Consider the following 19,815-nt stretch of genomic DNA (forward strand, 5'->3'; position numbering starts at 1 on the left):
AACAGGCATAACTGTCAGAATGGAAAGGGAGGGAGGGAGGGAGATTGCTTGTGGCTCAGTCAGACTTGTATCAGCAGGGAACTGCTAAGAATGCCTGACATGATCGCCAGGTGTCCTCAGCAGCTGCCAGTGGTCTGAGAGACGGAGCAGTGTGAGCAGGCCTTGCCTCCATCCCTTGGGAAGGATGTACCTCTCACGGAGTCAATGCAGCTTGTTCCCAAGTTGGGGGTGGGGTTGAGAGTACGAGGTTCGAGCTGGGGGGTGACTTCTAGATGGAGAGATGGAGAAGTGGGTTGTCCGAAGATAAGTAGATTGAGGAAGGTTAGCCCACAAAGGCTGGTGTTTAGTTTGCCTCAATGGGGCACGTGGAATTGGGGTGTGCAGATCAGGCACAGAGGCAGAAGCCTGGGGTAGGTCAGCCATAAGATGAGAGTCACAGTCGTACAGCACAGAAACGGCCATTCAGCCCAACACACCCATGCTGATATTTTTACCCATCTGCATTAATCCGATTTGTGCACATCTGTGTACGGGGATAATTATATCCTTCTGTACCTTGTCTATTCAACTGTCTGTTCAAATGCTCCTTAAATGTAATAATTGCATCTGATTTCACCAACACTGGCCTGAGTACAGTACATTCTGAGAGGGGAATGTGAGCAGCCACAGGTCATGGTTGATATTGGCACTAACAACATAGTCATTAAGATAGATGAGGTTGTGAAAGGGAATTTAGGGAGTTAGGTAGAAAGTTACAAAACAGGACTGCGATAGTGGTAATCTCAGGATTACATGCGCACGCCGCATGCTAATGAGGCAAAACATTGGAATAGAGCTGAGTTAAACACGTGGCTAAGGAGTTGGTGCAGGAGTGAGGGGTTTGCTACATGGATCATTGGGCTCTATTCCCGGATAGTTGGATCCAGCACAAGAAGAGCAGGTTGCATCTGAACTGGAGAAGAACCAATGTGTTCACAGGGACGCTTGCTAGTGCCACTCGATTGAGTTTAAAACAGCACGTCAGATGGTAGGAACGAGAGCAGTCGGTCAGTAAGCAGTAGGATGGAGGAGAAGGTAGAGGTTAAGTCTAGTTGGTTCAAAAGCAAGACCAGGCAGGGAGAGGGTAATGTACACAGCAGTTGGTCTGGAGGCAAACAAGGCTATACTATTGCCCTGACACTTATCCCAGTCATTCTCCCTACACTCCCGCAATTTACCTCCAACAAACTTCCCGCAGGAGTGGAGCTAATTCAGAGTGGGCTGAACTGGCCCCCGGTCACCTCCTCTCCAGAACACAGCAGAGGTCAAGATGCAGTACACAGAGGATGCATGTGGTGGCTACAAGATAGTTATCTTCTCTTCCTTATGTAGGTATGTTACAATACTTACCTTCAGCGGCGCTGCAATTCTGCCACTGGCTGTGTGCACGATTTTGGCGCGTTTGAGGGGGGAGGGGTGGGGTTAAAACGCGGTTTTCTCCGACCTTATCCTGGATTATATTTTGTTGGCGTGCAAGCTTTGGCTGAAGAATCGTTTCAACGGCCGTTCTGTATCTTTTTAAAAATAATTCGCCCGACAAGTTATTTGCTGGAGTGATTTTAAAAACAGCTTCTGGAGCCGTCACCGCCAACAACGGGGCCGGATTTTACGTAGGGAACAGGTAAAAGAAAGTCGTTTATTTTTATGTATAAAAGTGTTTCTTAAGATGCCTTTAATTCACATTTTAAGTTGCGAAACGGTGATTTTTTTCCCCGTACGAACCGGCAGTATTTTTGCTGCCGATACGGGTTTAAATCCACTGCAACCGCAACAGTCCAATTGATTGCGTTCCAGAAAAAGCCACTCGCAAGTTGATTTAAATGGCCATTAATTTACGGGTATTAAACATTAAATTCCTTCCATTTGGCCTATAAACCCATGAAAATGAGATTTATATTATGTTATATTGCGAATTCTTGTGTGAATGTTATTTGGACACTTAGACTATTTAAAAATGTTAATCTATTCTTAAGAAATTGATCTAGTAATTGAATTTTGTAATTTGCTACAATTAGGTAACTAACTAATTATATGCTTTAATTTCAAGTCATCTAAGTAAGATTGTTTCATATTTGTTTCAGAATGCTGCAATCTATAATAACTGAAAATTTATTTCAGTTCTCTTAATTTTTAAGACAGTTATGGGCTTTTGACTGTTCTCGATCACAACCTTTTGTGTTAAGTCAGTGGAAAAGCAACAGGGAAGAAGATGCTAATTTCCGAGTATGAAACTGGCCATAACGTTTTTAATACTGAAGATATGAAAGTGACTTAGGTGTCAAACTAAACTTATTTTTATGCTTTATCTGATGGGATAAATTACAGACTTGATTTTTAAAATCTCAAAATGTAACATTGCTACCTCATGGAGTCACACGACACAGTAACAGGCCCTTTGGCCCAATCCATCCATGCCGATCAAATTGCTTAACTGAGCTTTGCCTGTGCCTGTGTCTGGCTCATAACCCTTCAAACCTTTCCTGTCCATGACTGTGCCCTTTCGCTGGTGAAACCATTCCCCTGGTGAAACTGTTCCTGGAGTGAAACCATTCCCCGATGAAACAATTCCCCCGGTGAGACTGTTCCGCCAGTGAGACTATTTCCCCTGTTAGATTGTTCCCCTGTTAGACTGTTCCCCTGGCGAGAGTTCCCCTGTTGAGATTGTCCCTCTAGTAAATTGGCATTAGTTTTTCTCACTCTCTCCAGTTGCTGTTTGTGCTATTTTGAGCATTTTCTGTTTTTATTTCAAGCTCTGGTTGGGCCACTGATTAGGAGGATACACCAGACAGCAACTGGTAATGTTGCAATGTAATCAGAGATATTCTTGGCAGCCACTCACCACACAACTAACGACTGCAGCTTCGTGCAAAGACATTTCCCCTGATCCACATCTAAATCTTTTCTATTAAACCTCCTGTGGTTCCTCACATTCGATCTGTCAACCAACGAAAACAAGCTGCATCACTTGGTCAATTCCTGGAAATTCGTGGAACCTCAGACATGCTTTGATCAGTGAGGATTCTCACAACATCTGCGGCCACATGTTCACCCTTTGCTTCATCGCATTGAAACGCTTCGCTAATCAAGTTATTTACTCACTTATTGAGTGTGACATTATCTTTTAGCATTGTGTGATGAATTGTATTGACATAGATTTCTCTCTGCAATCCTGGGACATTGCATCAACATAATATTGATTCGTAAAGAACAGCAGTCACCCCACCCTGTTTCAGGGGAACACTAATGGTCACATTATTAGCCAGCCCATACACTGTCCAGTTTATCATCCTATTTCCACGCAGGTTTTATTTCAGTCATATATATCCGGCAAGAGCTCGATCAAAGGTTTTAAAGTCAAGATGTTTCATTTGAATCAACATGCAGTCATTCGCCAGTTTTATTACCATACTCCGCGGACTTCCATTTATTCAGCCTGCTTTGTATTTTATCCAAGTGCATTGAATTCAAAACTAATCTGGCTCAAAGTTGCTGGCAATAAATAGGAAAAAGGCATTGAGTCTCTTTAAACTGCTATTTTTAGGTATCTGGGCGCGACTATCAAAGCATGTATTGTCCGTGGCAAATTGCCCTTGAGAAAGTGGGTGGGTGAGGTGGGATTGCTTTCTTAAACCACTGCCCACCTTCTGTGGAGAGAGTTCCACAACTTACACCCAGTGATGATGTGGACCGTATGATATATTCAATGTCAGGACGGCACGTGACTCGACGGGGAAGCTGTATGTGGTGGTGTAGCCCTGTCTCTGCTGCCATTAGCCCTACTGGGTGAGGTGGTGGGTTTGGGCCTGTATAAGTGCAGAGCATCTTGCAGGTGGCACACACGGCAGTGGTTGCGTGTGTGGGGAGGAGCGTGTGTTTGTGGTGCCAGACAGGATGCTGATTAAATGGGCTGCTGGACATTGGTAAATCGGAGCATTTACACCTGCTTGAGGCCCGTAATCTATTGATTTCTTGTGAGGAAAGGGCGCTCTTTAACCCAGTTACAACATCTCAAGTTGCCCTGCATTTGTTTCAATTTCCCAGTTGCCCTGAGTGAAAACTGTTGAATTTAAAGTGATAGAATCATAAAGATAGACGGTATGGAAACAGGCCCTTCGGCCCACCTTGCCCATACAACTCGTTAACATACAGGGCCTGTCCCATTTGCATGCATTTGGCCAATAGCTCTCTAAACCTTCCTGTCTGTCTGTCTGTCTGTCTGTCTGTCTGTCTGTCTGTCTTTAACTAAAACTCTGATCTTGTGCTCTTCCGGTTTGTGTGGTCTTTCTATTTATGCAATAATGGTATGTGATAGCGCTATGATTTTTCGCCAGCTCACTCACCGTTCTCCTGTGCTGTGAGTGCACCAAGTTTAGTTCTGATCGGTGGTCTATAGTAAAAGCTAGCTAGGTTTAAAAATCTTAAAAACCGTGCGTGTGCAGGTCGATCTCCTCTCCTGCCTGTCAGCGGCGTGTGGATTGGTCTTTTCTCCTGTCACTCCGCAGGATGGGCCGCCCCTTCCTGCACTTTCGCGTCTTTACTGGAGCTGAGGATGGCTGGTGGAGGTTTCCAACTGGACACAGTTTTGGGAGGGACAGGAAGTGGCCCGGCACGGCCTGGCGCGGGAGATGTCGCCAAACGGAAAGCGGAGAATCTGATCCCGGCGGAGGAGAATGTCCAGCGACCAGCGCCCACTGTGAGTCCCCATTGCACTGCCAGCTTCAGCCCCTTCCCCTCTGGTCCCCTTCACTGGCTCCTGCCCCCTCTCCCTCACAACCCCCATCTTTTCTCCAAGCTCTCTCCCCCACCCGCCCACACACCCCTTCCTCCCACCCACAAACCTCACACTTGTATAGCTTCTGCTGGCATCTCATTCCAGATATGGACTACCCTCTGAGTCAAAAGGTTGCTCATGAGGTCCCTCTTAAATCTCTCCCCTCTCACCTTAAGCCTATTCCCCCTCGTTTAAGAATACTCTACCATGGGAAAGACACTGTGAGCGTTCACTTTATCCATGCCCCTCATGATCTTGTACATCTCAACAAGGTCATTCCTCAGCCTCCAATGCTCCAAAGATATAAGACCCAGCCTATCCAGTCTCTTCCTATAACTCAAGCCTATAAGATCATGTTACGTCTTGGTGATTCACTTCTGCACCAATCCCAACTTAATTTCATCCTTCCTTTCCTCACTTCCTTTTCTTGTTTCAACGTCCCTCCTCTTTCTCCCACTGAATGAGCGAGGAAACTTTCCTTATCTTTGTTAGCTTTACAATGCCTGCCCATCTTAGCCACCACTTTGCCAGACAGGAATTCTTCAATGGGCTACAAGATGAGACCAGTGACTTCACTGCTCCAGAGGATTAGACTTTAGAGGTACAAGGAAACAGGCTCTTCGGCCCAGCGACTCCATGCTGACTACCATTTAATACAAATACAAATACAAATTGCCTTTATTGTCAATGAAACAAACAGAGGTTTGAACAAAATTTCGTTCCCTGCAGTCATAACAGTAAAATAAACATAACACACAATTAGCACAGTTTCACACAAACATCCATCACAGTGAATCTCCAAACACCTCCTCACTGTAATGGAAGGCAAAATTTTATCTCTTCGCTGTTCTTTGTTCTTCTTCCGCGTCGAGGCAATCGAGGCTCTTGATGTTATAGCCCCCGGTGGGCATTGGTAAGTCCCACGGCCGATTAAGCCGCACCGAGCAATGTAAGGCCCTGCGACGGGCCGATTCAAATCCCGTGATTCGGGGCGGGTGAAGTTGCCGTTGCGGGAGCTCCCGAAAATCGGTCTCCCACCAGGGACCTGCGAGCTCCCAATTTTACCTTCCACAGGGCCTGCGGCTGAGGCCCCCGAAGCTTCGTAGTTGGGTTGCCGCCGCCAAGCTACCACAGCCTCCGAGTCAGCCAGCTCTGTGATGGTAAGTGAGCCCGCGAGTCCGCAGGCTCCTCGACTGGAGACGTCAGGTCGATTCCGGTTGTGGGCCGCCAGCTCCACGATGTTAGGCCCCAACGAAACAGAGACACGACAAGGAAAAGGTCGCGTCTCCGTTCAGGGAAGAGATTAAAAAATTCACCCCCCGTACTCTAGCATTATGCTACACACTGGGGCCAATTTACAATTTTACTGAAGCCAATTAACCTACAAACATGCACATGTTTGGAGCGTGAGGGGAAACTGGAGCACCCGGAGAAAACATACACGCACGTGGTCACAGGGAGAATGTACAAACTCCATACAGACAACACCTGTAGTCAGGATCGTACCAAGGTCTCTGGCGCTGTAAGGCAGCAACTCTACTGCTGCGATACTGTGCCGCCCCTGATTACTCCAAACCTCTTCCAGATGAAGCCCTCGCCTTCTTGGGGTAAATGAGTGGTGGGACTGTATGCTCTGGAGATGTAATAGCTGGTGGGACATTGTGCAGTGGGAGAAGAGGCCACAGAAAGAATGGCCTCCCAGATTTCCTCCAAGAAAACATCACTCATAACATTGAAAACACTGAGACCTAATTCTGGTGTTTGCTTCTCTGAGAAGGGTGAGCCAGTTCTCCTTCACACCCCAAACCCAGTGAAGGCCACAGCTGCATTCAAGGCCACTGTGTACTTGAGAATGTGGCAAGATTTTAAAGGGGAATTTCAAAAGATGTGTTGAGTCTTTCGGTTTTATCGACATCATTTCACTTTTTTTTTTTTTTTTGTATTGTATTTTAATGACACAGCCAGGCTGGTGGAATTTGTTATCAGTACAGCTAGGTACAGGTTCCATCATTTCATCAAACATTAAACATATAGCATAGATATACATACAAACAGACGCATTACATAATACATAAGGGCCATGCTTATTCTTATTCCTCACCGTACAGAGTTTAAAATGTTAATTGCAGTGGGAATTAAACTGTTTTTAAAGCGGTTTGTTTTTGAGGCAATTGTCCTGTAGCATCTCCCAGAGGGCAGTAGCTGAAAGGCATAGTGTGCAGGGTGAGTAGGATCAGAGATGATCTTGCGAGCTCTGTGTAATGTCCGTTTGTGGTAAAGTGATTCAAGGGATGGTATGGGTAAGCCAATAATTTTAGATGCTCTGTTGATGATGCGCTGTAATTTCTTCCGGGAGAGTGAGTCGAGACTGCCGAACCAGACTGTGATGGATGAAGTAAGGATGCTTTCGATGATGGCTGTATAGAAGCGGAGCACGAGATGAGACCTTGCTCTGAACTTCCTGAGCTGTCGGAGAGGGAAAAGTCTTTGCTGGGCTTTTCCATAGATGTGGTCTGCGTTTGTCCTCCATTTGAGGTTGTTGCTGATGTGGGTGTCAATGAGTTTGAATGTTCCAGTTTATTCTGTATCCAAAGTCTTCAATTAGGCTTAATATGTTTGGTATACTGATTTGGGGTTTTGTGATATATAGTAGTACATCGTCTGCGTATAAGGATATTTTGTTATTTGAATATTTTGTATTATAATCGTAAATGTCCGGGTGTGTTCTAATTTTTTCAGCTAAAGGTTCAATTACCAGAGCGAATAACAGCGGTGATAATGAACATCCTTGTCTATTACCCCTTGATAATTGGAATTTCGTAGATATTATATTGTTAGTTAATATTCTAGGCGTGGGTTTGTTATATAATAATTTTATCCATTCAATGAAGCTCTTTCCCATTTGAAATTTTTGCAATACTTTAATCATATAATCCCATTCTACTTGAACAAACGCTTTTTCTGCATCCAATGAAATGATAGATAACTTTTGTTCTTGAGGTTTGTGGGAGTGCATTATGTTAAACAAACGTCTCAGGTTATTAAATGAATGTCTCTTAGGTATGAATCCCGTTTGATCCTTATTTATTAATTTACAGACATATTGACTTAGTCTTCTAGCTTATATTTTCGCTAATATTTTTTGATCCGTATTTAACAAAGCAATAGCTCTATGTGATCCTGGTTCTTCTATATCTTTATCTTTTTTAAGTATTAGTGTAATCGTTGATTCTGCTAGTGTTTCAGGTAAGGTTTGTTCTTTAAAAGCGTATGTATACATTTTCTGTAGACGTGGGGTTACTGTGTCGTAAAAACATTTATAAAATTCATTACTGAATCCGTCTGGTCTTGGTGTTTTTCCATTCTTAAGTGTGTTTATTGTGTCTTCTATTTCCTTAGCTGTAATTTGTGCTACCAGTTCCTCTTGTTCCTTCAATTCTAGTTTTGGAAGGTTACAATCATCCAAAAATTCTGAAACTTTATTATTGTCTATTAGCGTTTTCGATATGTATAAATTCTTAATATATTGAGCAAATCTTTTATTGATATCATTAGGTAGTGTTAATAATTCCCCTCTGTCTGATTTAATCTTTAAAATTGCATGATCTTTTTCCCGTTTTTTTCAGTAGGCGTGCCAAATGTTTATGGGGTTTATCCCCAAATTCAAAATGTTCTTGTTTTGTAATTTGGAATAATCTTATAATCTTCTCTGATAATAATTTATTTAGCTTAAATTTCAGTATTAAAATTTTATTATGTTTATCCATAGTTGGATCTTTAGCATTATCTATATCTAGTTGTCTGATTTGTTCTTCTAATTGTCTTTGTTCATTTTTATTCTTTTTGTTTTGAAATGCTTGATACGAGATAATGACTCCTCTAATAAATGCTTTGATGGATTCGCATAATAAAGTGGGCGATATATCTTGTGTATCATTTATCTCAAAAAATAGATCCATCTGTTTTTTTAGATATATACTCCCTTGTGGGTCTTTCAGAATTTGCGAGTTAAACCTCCAGAACGATTTGTTCGTAGAGATTCCTTCCAATTTTAAAACGAAAGTTAATGGGGAATGATCTGAAATCGTATTGGTGTGGTATTTAGGGTTCATAGTATAAGGGATTAGTTTTGAATCCACTAGGAAATAGTCTATACGTGAGTATGTTTTATGTACCATTGAATAAAACGAGTATTCCCTTCCAGTCCGGTTCGCGATCCTCCAAACGTCTGCTATATTTGTATTTTTTATATATGTATTTAAGAATTCACTAGTTTTAGATTTCATATTACCTCTTTGTTTTTGCATCGATTTATCTAAGTACGGATCTAAAGCACAGTTGAAGTCTCCTCCAATTATAACATTTTGGTAGTTGAATTCTGTGATTTTATTCAGGATTTTATTAAAAAATTGAGGATTATCAAAATTGGGCGCATATATGTTTACCAATGTGATTGGCGTAGCATGAATCTCTCCTGTGACTATAAGGTATCTCCCTTCCATATCTGATATAATATTCTTTGATTTGAATGGTATTCCTTTGCGAATAATAATTGCGGTGCCCCTGGATTTCGATGTATATGAGGAGTGAAATGTTTGGCCTATCCATTTCGCCCTCAATCTCATCTGGTCTTGATGTTTAAGGTGCGTTTCTTGTAGAAAAGAAATGTCCGTGTTATATGATTTCAACTGAGCTAGTATTTTGCCCCTTTTAATTGGTTCATTAATACCCCTTATATTCCAGCTACACAGTGTGATTCCTCCCATTTTCTTTTGTATGTCATCTTGCATTTTCTCTGATTTTAGTACCTTTATTTACTACGGTGCATCCGTACCTCAGGACTCTGGATAGTTGGGGGGCGTTTATATTATTAATTTCCTTGGTAGATTCCTTTTGCGATTTTCCTTGAAAAAAAAAACACATAATAGTGACATATTGTGATAAAAAAAAAGATTTGACAGGTAAAATTACAGTGTCTGAGGTATTCGACACTGTAATGCGTGTCCCACTCATCTGTGGGGTCTGACATTTATTCGACTTCCGAAATAGATGATGTATTGATCCTTTTATTACTCTATCCCTAAGAAGGCGGTGCCATTTCAAAATCAGCAATATTTCACCCAATTACATTATATATATATATATATAATGTAATTGGGTGAAATATTGCTGATAAGCTTTTAACCGCTTTTTAAGAAGGGAGGGAGAGAGAAAACGGGGAATTACAGACCAGTTAGTCTAACATCGGTAGTGGGGAAACTGCTAGAGTCAGTTATTAAAGATGGGATAGCAGCACATTTGGAAAGTGGTGAAATCATTGGACAAAGTCAGCATGGATTTACGAAAGGTAAATCATGTCTGACGAATCTTATAGAATTTTTCGAGGATGTAACTAGTAGCGTGGATAGGGGAGAACCAGTGGATGTGGTGTATCTGGACTTCCAGAAGGCTTTCGACAAGGTCCCACATAAGAGATTAGTATACAAACTTAAAGCACACGGCATTGGCGGTTCAGTATTGATGTGGATAGAGAACTGGCTGGCAAACAGGAAGCAAAGAGTAGGAGTAAACGGGTCCTTTTCACAATGGCAGGCATTGACTAGTGGGGTACCGCAAGGCTCGGTGCTGGGACCCCAGCTATTTACAATATATATTAATGATCTGAATGAGGGAATTGAAGGCAATATCTCCAAGTTTGCGGATGACACTAAGCTGGGAGGCAGTGTTAGCTGTGAGGACGATGCTAGGAGACTGCAAGGTGACTTGGATAGGCTGGGTGAATGGGCAAATGTTTGGCAGATGCAGTATAATGTGGATAAATGTGAGGTTATCCATTTTGGTGGCAAAAACGGGAAAGCAGACTATTATCTAAATGGTGGCCGAATGGGAAAGGGGGAGATGCAGCGAGACCTGGGTGTCATGGTACACCAGTCATTGAAGGTAGGCATGCAGGTGCAGCAGGCAGTAAAGAAAGCGAATGGTATGTTAGCTTTCATTGCAAAAGGATTTGAGTATAGAAGCAGGGAGGTTCTACTGCAGTTGTACAGGGTCTTGGTGAGACCACACCTGGAGTATTGCGTACAGTTTTGGTCTCCAAATCTGAGGAAGAACATTATTGCCATAGAGGGAGTGCAGAGAAGGTTCACCAGACTGATTCCTGGGATGTCAGGGCTGTCTTATGAAGAAAGACTGGATAGACTTGGTTTATACTCTCTAGGATTTAGGAGATTGAAGAGGGGATCTTATAGAAACTTACAAAATTCTTAAGGGGTTGGACAGGCTAGAGATGCAGGAAGATTGTTCCCGATGTTGGGGAAGTCCAGGACAAGGGGTCACAGCTTAAGGATAAGGGGGAAATCCTTTAAAACCGAGATGAGAAGAACTTTTTTCACACAGAGAGTGGTGAATCTCTGGAACTCTCTGCCACAGAGGGTAGTTGAGGCCAGTTCATTGGCTATATTTAAGAGAGAGTTAGATGTGGCCCTTGTGGCTAAGGGGATCAGGGGGTATGGAGAGAAGGCAGGTACGGGATACTGAGTTGGATGATCAGCCATGATCATATTGAATGGCGGTGCAGGCTCGAAGGGCCGAATGGCCTACTCCTGCACCTAATTTCTATGTTTCTATGTTTCTATTATTAATTCTCTATATTTTGTAAAACTGTTTTAAAATCTTAATTCGCCATTTGTCCTTGTAATGTTTCCACATTCGGCTCTGCTGTTCATCTTTGGTTTAGCTTATCAGTCTTTCCTTCATTTTGAACAAAGGATGTCCTTGAGTTAAATTCCAAGGCGTCTAAAGGAGATAAGGTGTCTAGACAAACGCACGTGGAAATTTTCTTCCATTTTAAACTTTTAGAGAATGTTATTTCTTCCCTTGTCTTCGGGTGTTCTCTGTGAGATAATAAAAGGCAAGAAACTGTCCATATCCTCCCGCTTGTGTGGTTAATCTTCTGTTTCTGTCACTGCCACAATCTCTTTGGCATATTTATAAGATGCGTCCGAGTTAGTGAAAGTTTTCTCTTTTCCCTTGAAAGTAATGCGCATTTTGGCCGGATAAAAAACGCCACATCTAACATCTTTAGCTCCATAGAGAATCTGTCTTGTCTGTTCAAACTTTTTTCTCTTTTGAACGATCTCATAGGGATAATCCCGGAGGAGTTTGATAGTGTCTTTTCCAAAGGTCATTTTCACTCCATATTTGATTTTTTTCATCAGCTCTTCAAGTGCTGAAATGTCCCGAAGTTTGACTATGATCTGTCGTGGGTGGGCTGGATCTGCTTGAGATCTTGGCTTAAATCTAGGTATTCGATGTGCCACTTCGATTTCCGGTTCCACAGGTAGATTGAGTACATGTTTGATTAGGTTGGCAGTGAACTCACGAGCGTTGTTCCCCTCTGCCCCTTCTGTTACTCCCAATATTCGTAGATTTTGGCGTCGTGAGCGAGCTTCAAGATCAAGGCATTTATCTGAGACTTTCGCCAGTTGACTCTTGAGGCTGTCTAGTTCTAGCTTCATTCCCTGCATATCTTCAGCCATTTGTTCAACCACTGTTTCCATGTCTTTTATTTCGGTTCCATGTGAAGAAACAATTACATTCACAGCCTCAAACTTCTTCTCAGTTTCTTCTTCGCCTTTCTTAATTCTCCCCATTAGCTCTTCATGCACATCCTCAATTCGTTTTTGTATAATGCCAATGCAGTCAATAATTTTTTGATTACCAGCATTAATGTTTGCCATATTTTCCATTGATTTAACATTCATATTTTCCATCATTTTTGAGTTTCCAGCCTCAATATCCTTTCTCAAATCTCTTATCGAGCTCTTTATCTCCTCCATTTCATTTTTCTCCTTAGTGGCCATCTCAGTCTTGGATCTTGTAGCCATTCCAGAATCCACCTCAGAGGTCTGTTCTTCAGTTTTCTGTGTTTTCAGCAGTTTTGAGATGTTTCTCTGAGGGCTCTGAGCTGGAGACGTTTTTTTCATTTAAAGTGCTTTTTCCTCCGTTTTAAATCGCGGCGCTTACTGATGACGTCATCAGCGCGACATCCCTGGGCTCCGGTGAGTTTTTGAATTGGTCTCGACTTCCAGACCCGATTTTAACACGAAAAATCGCGTTTCTACAGCAGCGGAGCTAAAAGTTGCGACTGCTAGTCCAGCATGGCGCAACCAGAAGTCTTAAAATAGCCACAGAAAAATTTAAATATTTAGGAATTGAAATCACTAGAAATGATCACGGTATGTTTAATGCCAATTATAGCCCCTTACTTAAGAAATTAAATAATCTAATTAAATTCTGGAAAATGCTTCCAATGTCTTTAATAGGTCGAATAAATGCTATAAAAATGATCTTTTTACCACAAATCCTATATTTATTTCAATCAATTCCAATATATCTTCCAAAATGTTTTTTCAAAAAATTAGACTCAGACATTGCAAACTTTATATGGGATTATAAATCCCACAGAATACAAAAAGCGCACCTTAGTAAACCAAAAGAGGGTGATCTAGCGCTCCCTAACTTTATGCACTATAATTGGGCAGTAAATATTAAAAATATGATTCACCTGCTGGACAACTCTGCCCAGCAGGTGGATTGGATTGCAATGGAGAGAGAGGACTGCACTCCGTGTAATACAGGAGCGACTCTCCTCTCACCAATGAATCTGAATAACAAAAATTATAATAAAAATCCAATGATACATAGTACAATTAGAACTTGGAAACAAATAAAACAGAACTTAAAATTAAGAAATCTATCTCTGCTAATGCCAATAGTCAATAACCCTTCGTTTAAACCCTCAATTATAGATAAATCATTTACACAATGGGAAAGAACGGGAATCAAAACGCTCGGAGACTTGTATGAATTAGGAAAATTATTATCATTTCAACAATTACAACTGAAATATAATTTGAAAAATAATCAATATTTTAAATATCTTCAAATCCGTGATTATCTGAAAACATACACAAAAGACTATCATAACATGCCCCCAGACTTATTGGATGAAGCCATGAAGATAAATGCGGAATCAGTAAATCTAATATCATACCTATATAATATTATTTTGAATATAGAAATACCTACAACCGATAATATTAGAAGAGACTGGGAACAAGAACTAGCTATAAAAATTTCAAAAGAGAGCTGAGATAAACACCTACTATATGTGCATAAATGCTCGATCAACGTACGACATACTCTAATCCAATACAAAACATTACATAGACTATATTATTCAAAAACTAAAATAAATAAACTTTTCCCCAATGTCTCACCCATTTGTGATAAATGTCAGTCACAAGAAGCTAACATAGCGCACTCTTTTGTTTTCTGTATAAAAATTCAAAAATTCTGGAACGAAATATTTGAAATCTTCACAAAATGATTTAAAACAAAACTGCTACCAAAAGCAGAATGGATCATTTTTGGAATATCGGAAGGTTACCCAGAATTAAATATGTTTCAAAAGAACTTACTTAATTATGGGCTAATAACGGGAAAAAAAGCTTATACTCAAATTTTGGAAAAATGCTCCAATACCAACAATAGAAATGTGGATTTCAAACATGTTCGAAACATTACACTTGGAAGAGATGAGACTCCTCCAAGCAGGCAAAGCATATCACTTCCAAAATACGTGGTCTGCATTTATGGAACTATTACAAGCATAAGGTGCAATAATAAGTTAAAACATAAAGGGTACCAGGTTCTGGTAACGGGGGGTATAAAATACATTTTTAATAAAAACATGGTTGGTAGATCCTTTTTTGTGGAGTTTTGTGTTACAATAGAGCGATTGATTTTCCTTTCTTCTCTTTTTTTTCTTTTCTTTCTAGGGTCTTATTTCCTTTCTTTACTTCCTTCTCTAATTCTTTCCCTAAGGGGCTTTCTTCTCCTAACGATGCACCTTCACGATTCTTGCTTACTTTCCTTACTTCTTTTATTTCTATCTTTTTTAAAGCTCAAAAAATGAAGTGGTACAACATTATGTAATAAGATATATGTGTTGTATTAATATAATTTAATGTACTGATAATTAAAATAAAATAAAAATAAAAAAAAGAGAGAATGTGGCAAGATGATCAGATGGAAGATCATGGCCACGACACCTATTCTGTGTGGAGCGTGCCAGGTGTGCAGTGGAACTTAGCCAGAGGCCAGACCTAATGGGGATACTTTGAGCGAGGGATATTATCAAGACTAACCACCGGACAGCACAGAACATTATGTTATCCAAGAGAGTTATTTGCCTATTGGCTCCCTCCCAAAGTCTCAACCTATACATGATGTCCGCATCAGTTACGTTGTGTGGCACAGAATCAAGCATTTCGGCCCTGATAATCACCAAGTACCCACCTGCACCTATCCCATTTACATAGAACATACACAGTACAGCAGATGAGCAGGCCTTTTGGTATGCACGTGATACTAAATTAAAATAAAGTCCCCTGTTTACACGTGATCCATATACCTCCATTCCCTACATATCCATGTGCCTATCTAAAAGCCTCTTAAATGTCACTATCGTAGCAGCCCCACCACCACCACCCTTGCAAGCAAGCTCCAGGCACTCGCCATACTGTGTGACCATGTGTGTGTGTGCAAGGGTGTGACGGTGTGTGTGTGAGGGTGAGAGTGTAACTGTTTGTCGGAGGGCAAAGGTATAAGTGTATGTGCATGGGTGTGCGTCTGACTGTGGGTCCAAGAGTGAGAGTGCAACTGTGTGTCTGTTGATCAGAGTCTGACTGTGTGATGCAAGGAGTCTGAATGTGACCCTGTAATAGGACTGGGTACAGGGAGGGAAGATAGTCATAGGTGTAGAATGTGGAAACAGGTCCTTTGGCCCAACTTGTCCATGTCAATCAAGATGCCCCATCTATACCAGTGCAATGGCCCATATCCCTTGAAACCTTTCCTATCCATGTATCTGCCCAATAGTCACTATAAAGAGGAGATGAGGAGGTGTGAAACAGGGGCGGGAGGTCATAGTCAGAGAGCTAGAAGTCACAGAAACAGGACCTTCGGCCAAACTCCTCCAGGCCGACCTAGGTGCATTACACAAATGCTATTAGTACTGGAATATGATCTGCTAAGAAGGCGACAATGGGAATCATTTGGAGAAAGATGAAGGGATGATGGTTCCAGAACTGTATTGGGGTTGGGATCCAGGGTGTGGGTAGTGGTGGACAGATCCATGAGGAGTGACGGACAAAAATGGGCAATAAGGATTTGAGGGTAGTCTGAAAAAAGGGATAAAAATGGAGATGGATCGCCCATTTGGTTCTGTTTCTATCTCTCCTTCATCTCTCCCTTAACAGTTCCCATTATCACCTTCCTCAATTGTTACATTCCGACACTGGCAGCCTTGAGTTTCTGCTCATCACCCTCCAGCCTCTATCTCCTTTAGCATCACCTCCCCACTGGTTCCAAACGCCTCCCTTTTTAGTCTGCATACATTGCCTCATTCCCCCAACTCCACCCCTACTTCTCTGCCCATCTTCCCTCACCCCTCCTCGATCCACCAATCACCAACTGGCCTCTCTCATCCCTCTTGTTATAAAGGCCAACATGCCATTTGCTTTCTTCACTGCTGTATGTGCATGCATACTTTCATAGACATGTACAAAGACCCCCAGATCCAGTTGTACTTCCCCTTTTCCCAACTTCATGCCATTTAGATAGTAATCTGCCTTCCTGGTTTTGCTACCAAAGTGGATAACCTCACATTTATCTGCATTAAACTTCATCTGCCATGCATCTGCCCACTCCCCCAACTTGTCCAAGTCACCCTGCATTCTCATAGCATCCTCCTCACAGTTCACATTGTCACCCAGCTTTGTGTCATCTGCTAATTTGCTAATGTTACTTTGAATCCCTTCATCCAAATCATTGATGTATATTGTACTCGCTAGAATTTAGAAGGTTGAGGGGGGATCTTATAGAAACTCACAAAATTATTAAGGGGTTGGACAGGTTAGATGCAGGAAGATTGTTCCCGATGTTGGGGAAGTCCAGGACAAGGGGTCACAGTTTAAGGATAAAGGGGAAATTCTTTAGGATCGAGATGAGAAAAACATTTTTCACACAGAGAGTGGTGAATTTCTGGAACTCTCTGCCACAGAAGGTAGTTGAGGCCAGTTCATTGGCTATATTTAAAAGGGAGTTAGATGTGGCTCTTGTGGCTAAAGGGATCAGGGGGTATGGAGAGAAGGCAGGTACAGGATACTGAGTTGGATGATCAGCCATGATCATATTGAATGGTGGTGCAGGCTCGAAGGTTCGAATGGCCTACTCCTGCACCTATTTTCTGTTTCTATGTTTCTGTGTAAATAGCTGTGGTCCCAGCACTGAGCCTTGAAGTACGCCACTAGTCACTGCCTGCCATACTGAAAGGGACCTGTTAATCCCTACTCTTTGTTTCCTGTCTGCCAACCACTTACCTTATCCATGTCAGCACTCTACCTCCAATACCATGTGCCCTAATATTGCCCACTAATCTCCTATGTGGGACCTTATCAAATGCTTTCTGAAAGTCCAGGTACACTACATCCACTGGCTCTCCCTTGTCCATTTTCCTAGTTACATCTTCAAAAAATTCCAGAAGATTAGTCAAACATGATTTCCCCTTGGTAACTCAATGCTGACTCGGACCGATCCTGTTACTGCTATCCAAACGTGCGGCTATCTCATCTTTTATAATTGACTCCAGCATCTTCCCCACCACCGATGTCAGGCTAACTGGTCTATAATTCCCTGTTTTCTCTCTCCCGCCTTTCTTAAAAAGTGGGATAACATTAGCTACCCTCCAATCCACAGGAACTGATACTGAGTCTATAGAACATTGGAAAATTATCACCAATGCATCCACGATTTCTAGAGCCACTTCCTTAAGTACCCTGGGAAGCAGACCATCAGGCCCTGGGGATTTATCAGCTTCAGTCCCATCAGTCTATCCAACACCATTTCCTGCCTAATGTGGATTTCCTTCAGTTCCTCTGTCACCCCAGTTCCTCTGACCACTACTATATCAGGAAGATTGTTTGTGTTCTCCTTAGTGAAGACAGATCCAAAGTACCTGTTCAACTCATCTGCCATTTCCTTGTTCCCCATAATAAATTCACCCTTTTTTCAAGGGTCCAACTTTGGTCTTAACTAATTTTTTCCTCTTCACATACCTAAAGAAGCTTTTACTATCCTGCTTTATATTCTTGCTAGCTTACCTTCGTACCTCATCTTTTCTCCCCATATTGTCTTTTTGGTTATCTTCTATTGTTCTTTAAACATTACCCAATCCTCTTGCTTCCCGCTCATCTTTGCTACTTTGTACTTCATCGCTTTAATTCTTATACTGTCCCTGACGTCCCTTGTCAGCCATGGTCGTCCCTTTTCTCTCCTTGGAATCTTTCTTCCTTCGCACACACACACGCGCACACACACGCGCACACACACACGCACACACACACACACACGCGCACACACACACACACACACACACACACACACACACACACACACACACACACACACACACACACACACACACACACACACACACACACACACACACACACACACACACACACACACACAACACACAAACATTTTGCAAAGGCGGGGGCCAGGGAAAACGGGGGAGCACTGTCTGAAATTCAAACCCGCGATGAACAGGAAGGTAAAAGACAGCTGGCACAGTGTACGGTAAGTCCCTTTGGGGGGGGGGGGGGGGGTGAGGAGAGAAGTGGAAAGAGGGGGAGAGAGGGGAAGAGAAGGCGAAAGAAGGGGGAGAAGGGGGGGGTGGGGGGGAGGAATGGAGACACTTTTAAGAAGCCAGACAACTTTTTAGTAAAGTTTAACGTTGGTTTTCCTTGGCCCGAAAACTCCAATGAGGCAATTAAAATGCCCGGTCAGCAAAGAAGATTGCCTACGGCTGCCCTCGACTGCCTGTAACTACATAGCGACCCCACTCCACTGCACTACGTTCAAAAGAACCATGCCGACCAGTTTTTACTCACGGAAAATTTTTCAGCATGCTGAAAAATATTCCTCGACCAAACTGTGGCCGCGAGTATGCGGAAGCTTCTCTCGAGCATGAAGGACATTTCCAGTGACCTCCTAGGACCACTTATCGACCATGCCGTGAATTTGACTGGAGAACAAACTCTTCTAAACTCGCAAATTAGGTCCCGGCAGTCGGACAGGCCCTTTATCAATCTCCTTCATTCTTTGGCACACATTCTATAGCCTTTTACTGGTGGTTTAAAGTAAAGTAGATCTCTGCAGGACTTGGAACATCTCCCAGTCCACCTCACTTTATCAGAACAGATAACTAATAGAGCAATAATCTAATGAATTTTAACCTTCTTTTAAAGGCTGACTTGCAGAATTTTATTAATTCTGATAAATCTAAGTAATGGTTATCCATTAATTTGGAATTTGGCAGCGATTGTTACAGGCAGTAATTGTGGTTCTTGCTGGGAATGTTCTCTTGTCTGTACCAACACTGCCCTAACTGGAGCATGAACACAGAACATTGAACAGTGCAGTGCAGTGCAGGAACTGTCCCACTATGTCTATGCTGAACATGTTGCCAAGTTAAACAAATATTCTCTGCCTGCACGTGATCTTTCTTCCTCCATTCCCTACCTATCAATGTGCCTATTTAAAAGTCTACTGAATGCCATTTCCTCATCTGCGTCTACCACCACCCCTGTCCGCCCGATCCAGGCACACACCACTTTTTATGTAAAAATCCTGCCCCGTACATCTCCTTTAATCTTTCCCCACCTGAACATAAAACTATGCATTCTAGTCTGCATTTCCACATTGAGATAAAGATTCTGACTGTCTACCCTATCTATGCCTTTCACAATTTTATTTCAGGTGGGGATGAACATGGATAACAAAATCGCCCTGCATATCATTGCTGTTACGGGTCTTGCCATGAACTATACACATTCCCCTCCGATTTTACTTCCCAAAGTGCAACACCTCACACTTGC

Source organism: Leucoraja erinacea, chromosome 13, assembly GCF_028641065.1.
Source record: "Leucoraja erinacea ecotype New England chromosome 13, Leri_hhj_1, whole genome shotgun sequence".
NCBI classification, from domain to species: domain Eukaryota; kingdom Metazoa; phylum Chordata; class Chondrichthyes; order Rajiformes; family Rajidae; genus Leucoraja; species Leucoraja erinaceus.